The sequence below is a fragment of the Oxyura jamaicensis genome, chromosome 6, assembly GCF_011077185.1.
Source record: "Oxyura jamaicensis isolate SHBP4307 breed ruddy duck chromosome 6, BPBGC_Ojam_1.0, whole genome shotgun sequence".
Taxonomy (NCBI): domain Eukaryota; kingdom Metazoa; phylum Chordata; class Aves; order Anseriformes; family Anatidae; genus Oxyura; species Oxyura jamaicensis.
The window spans coordinates 11,379,748-11,384,513 of record NC_048898.1 but is presented as its reverse complement, the minus strand read 5'-3'; the positions used below and the strand labels follow the sequence as shown (position 1 = coordinate 11,384,513).

Sequence of the window (4,766 nt, the reverse complement as noted above, 5' to 3'; positions counted from 1 at the left end):
CAGGTCTTTAATAAAAGACCATGGAAATGTCAGCAGTCTGAACAAATAAACCAGAATTGTAACTGAATGTTCGTTCAAACAAAGAAATCTAAACCCTTTTTTATTAATGTTCTTCACACAGAGAGGAAATAGATCAGAATAATAATTAGGAAATATATATATTCTAAATAATATCTATAAGTTTCAGTGCGTACTTGAATATGCATTATACATATTAATCATACAGACATGACTACATTTTAGGCCTTACAGTCCAAAAAGTTTAAATGAAAAATGTTACTTGGTAAACAGACTAAATACATGGAAGAGTTAACTAATTAAGCCACTCATTGTATTGGATTAATTAAAAGATGATAATTATAGTAGGAGGGGGAGAAAAAAGATTCTTTTTCAAGGCAGAAGAACAATCACGTCTCTTTTTGATCATTAATAGCAAAATGATCTTCAGCTAATCTTTTTTTTTTTTTTTTTTTTTTTTTTCAAGTAATGATGGAATAGATCTGTGGAAATATTCCCTTTTTGGAATATTGGATGATGAGACTGAAGACGACTAATAATACCTGCACTTAAATGATCCCATTACTGTATCTTGAATCCTAAATTAGATCTTGCCTACTACCTCCTCTCCAGGTCAGTATTACTTCTGTGATATTCTTGTAGAAAGTTTGTTGTTGTTGTTTATTTAATGTAAAAAATATCTAACAAGTTGCTTCACTCGCTTGCTCTTTTTATAGAAGTTATTTCTTTGTTCTTAAAACCCTGTAGTTACTTTTTTCTGGTTTGCATATCTACAAACTAAGGTCAAATGAATAACAGAGCTACTAATTGGTGGAATGTAGATACAAAGAGGAAGGAAAAGCACAGTTTTCCCACTGTGGATAGGTGAGAATACAGTTGGTTAAAATGAGGATTCATGCTTAGTGATGCAAAGGAAGGTCTAACCAACATTTAGTTTTGTTGAGAAATGTCCCTTTTTGTATGTTGAATTCTTGGTTCTGATGTTTGGGCAGCTTTTGACACAGGTGTGGTGTAGTGCCATCATGTGGATTCAGGACATGTGGAGGCAGGAGGAGATAGGCTTGAAATATAAAACTAGGTGTGGAGCAGGTGTGCAGGTAGTTGCTGTCTTGATGGCCAAAGAGATAAAGAAGTTTTTCTAGATAATCACACTGTGAATAGCCAGTCCTCCAAAATTTCTGTGTCATTTAATCCATTAAGCTGTGGAAGCAATGGAAGCACTGAACTGTAATACGGAACTTGTTTTTCGTTAACAGAACAAAAAATGTTTTGACAGCATACTCCTCCTTTCCTAGATGCCTTCAGTTTTTGGTATGTAATAGTTTCCAAACTGATCTTGGTAGTGTAACTACTGCTGGTAATGCCAGTACAGTGGAACTGAGATTGGGACAGAAAAAAGTATACACAGAACAGTCATATAAATGAATAAAGCTAAGGCTGTTGTATATGTGCAAGCAACTATTGCTGGAATTGGGCTTTTTTAAGATTCTGCCCCAAAGGACATTATTTTGGAATCACTAGTGAAGAGAAATACATAGATAAGGTGACCAAGTGGGATGGGATGTGAATGAAAATATAATACGATGCATGGTGTTGCAGTTGCCCATGGAAGACAAATATTTTATTTTTTGCTAGGCAGGAAACAGCAGTGCCTATCTAGAAACATTGTAATGAGCTAAAATAATATGAAATTCACCCAACAACAGGTTAAATTGACTGAATTGTTGGATTGGTATTGTGCAATTGGTAGCCAGCCTAGCTTACTTATTTAGACCAAAGCTTTTTGAGTAGTGTAAGAAAGTTTCCATCATCATTAGTCTTTGCAGAAAGGTGCTTGAGAGTCTGATTTAGTTCCTGTTGGGTACTGTCCCTGTCACTGAACATACTATCCAGATGTTACTTCTGATAGCTTTGCCAGTGTGTTTATGAGAAAAGCCAAAATCTGAAGAGGCACAGACTAAACTAAATCCATCCTTCCTTCCTTCCTCTCTTCCTTGTCAAAACCTGTATGCTGTATGTGGGTAGGGAACCTAATACTACCTCTGCAGCACCTGTCTCATGGATTAATAGCAGAATTTAGTCTCCCTGCATGTTAACATGCACTACTCTCTATGCAGCAATAAATTCACACAAAACTACCAGCAGTTCACCAAAAACATTGAGTCCTGTGCTCTCTTGATTCACCTCAGGTGCACTATGCCTGAGATTTCATGTGAGTAAGTCTGCTTGATGACTAGTGGATGAGAAGAGGCATATTACTGCTTTAATTACTTATAATGAAGGATCATGGGATGGTGATGTCATCATTTTAAGACTTGCTATGTCTAAGTGCACTGCCAGGAAGAGGAAAGATGAATGATGATTTACGTACCTGGGATAAAATTCAGATAAAAACCACTTCAAAAATGTTAATTATTTGAGGTCACTTTCTATTACATAGGATCTGTTCTTTAGAATTTCTTGCAGGTTAATAGAGTTGGTTCAGGAGTGCTCAGCCTGGCTTGGTTTGACAAGAAAAAGCAGCAACTGTGAGGGGGAGGGAAAAGGAGGAGACAAAGGGTGTGATTTATCGATGTGCACTTTGCTATTTGTGACTAACAAAGAGATGGTTCACAAATGTCTCAGACTCAAAGCTGTGATCTGTCAGAACTGCTGAGCTGGGGAAATACTACCACTAAGTAAAAATAGATTGGTCAGCAGTTACAGACTTATCTGTAAGCAGGTCATCCCATACTATGTATATGCGCAGAAGGAAGATCATTTTGCTCGGTTAGAAGTGAGATAACTTTGTTGCAGTGTTGTCTGTTATCAATCAATGGTTTTAATTAGTTGCAGGATTGACTAATAAAAATCCTTGCTGATTAATTGCTTTTTTTTTTTTTTTTTTTTTTTTTTTTTGATCTTGCTAACACTTGCTTTATTATGAGCGTGATTTTTTATTTGGACTGAATACTTTGACCAAAATGGAGAGGGTTTTTATCATTTCTGTGGGAATGAAAGAGTATAAGTGTGTGGAGAACAAGGAACACTGATATCTGTCAGGAAGAAAATACATTAAAGTTACTGCTGATCAGTGTTAGTCTGACAATTATTTGGAGACTGCTTTAAAATGGTTCACATGTATCTGTTGAAATCTACTGCCATTTGCCACAAATTAACTTCTTTGTAATGAAAGGGATAGAGATCCATATTTTTTCCTATGTTTTCCCTTACGCTTTTCCCATGCTCTGTAATAAAGCTGATTGCATCCTCTTGTTAGTAAATACTCATGTATTTACTAACTAAAAAATCTAACACATAATTACAGTTTTCTTAGATAACAACTCAACGCATAGTTATAAATATGCATCCATTCTCTATTCTCTGAGCAGGCAAACTGTGTTACTGTGGGTAGTTATGTGGATGTGAAATTGCTCATCATAAATCTGAGGCAGGCTTTGCCGCAGCTAGCAGGACCCATCAGGATAAACAAGTGATGACATTGTCTTGGCTCGTAATACCCTGATTTTCCACACATGTATGTCATTATATCTTGTAGTATCTATGGAGTGGCAAATATGTTATGTATATATATATCCCAGGAAAGAGTTTGCAGACTGCCTGGAAATACTGAAAGAGAAACAACCCACCTTGCATGAAGCGGCTGAGCTGCCATTAATATTAGCAATATAAACGCATACGTAGAAAATAAACTGTGAAATCTGAAAGTAAGTCTTCCAGGTGGAATGGACTGACCCGTACTACATGAAGGGTTGTAGAACATTTCGGTGTTTAAAGTGTGAGTCTTAAATAAAACAGCATCTAAGTTAATCAAATAAGCTAATCAATTTCTCTTGGCATATGGACCAGGATTACATTTTATTTTTCTGCATCTCAATGGCTTATACTGTTCTAGTATTGAATACCTTTTTATTTTGTGTTCCAGTGACTATCACTGACCATGTCTTTTAATTCAGAAAACATCCAGGCTTGCTTGTTTCTGTCATGAGACATGCATTTGATTAGACTAGTGACCCAGAACCTCAACACAGTAATGTAATTGAAGTCCTCCAAAGACTATCATCAGTTCATCCACAGGCCTAGCAATCTGACTAACCCCTGCAGGATCAAAATAAATTACATTTTGATGATTTTCATGGGATGGAAGTATAAAGAGAAAACATCAGACGGACTTAAGACAAAGCAGCCCAGTATCCGGTCTTAAACCGTGTCAAGTACTGGGTGCTTTGTGAGGACTGTAAGACATAGGGAATGGGGAGTGTACACAGCAAAGCTTACCTGGGGCTCCACCCCAACTTCCAGCTGTCAGGTGAATTTTTCCTCCTACCTGCCAAATATTGTGGTCTGGTCTGTAGGCAGGTCTGTAGATGTGAACTCTGAACTGTGTTCCCAGTTATGCTACTGACTGGGCAACTCACTTTACACCACAGTCCACCTGCATTTCTGATAGTAAATGATGTGTTTTTCACTGAATCCCTTTCCAGATGAGCAATATAATTCTGAGAACAGAGAGCATGTGGATAATGTTGAGGCAGTTAGATTCAATGATCTTTGTAGATCCCTTCCAACTGAACTATTCTAACGTTCTTGGAACACTATGTGCCAGCCATGTGAGTTACTTTCATGCAAAATATTGTATTTGTATTACAGAAAGAACTTACTAGCTTTTATATATACACACATATATATATAGTAGTAGCAAAATGTAAAATATGTTATTCTAATACTTGTAGTGTTTGCTCTTTTCC

General features: G+C 36.6%; 1 long non-coding RNA gene across 1 annotated transcript; it reads left to right on the top strand.

Moving 5' to 3' along the window:
• Positions 1-485: 485 nt before the first annotated feature.
• On the top strand, positions 486-4,184 carry LOC118169407. Its single transcript, XR_004752076.1, has 3 exons — positions 486-630; positions 963-966; positions 4,173-4,184. It is a non-coding gene; the product is annotated as an uncharacterized LOC118169407 (long non-coding RNA).
• The last annotated feature ends 582 nt before the right edge of the window (positions 4,185-4,766 follow it).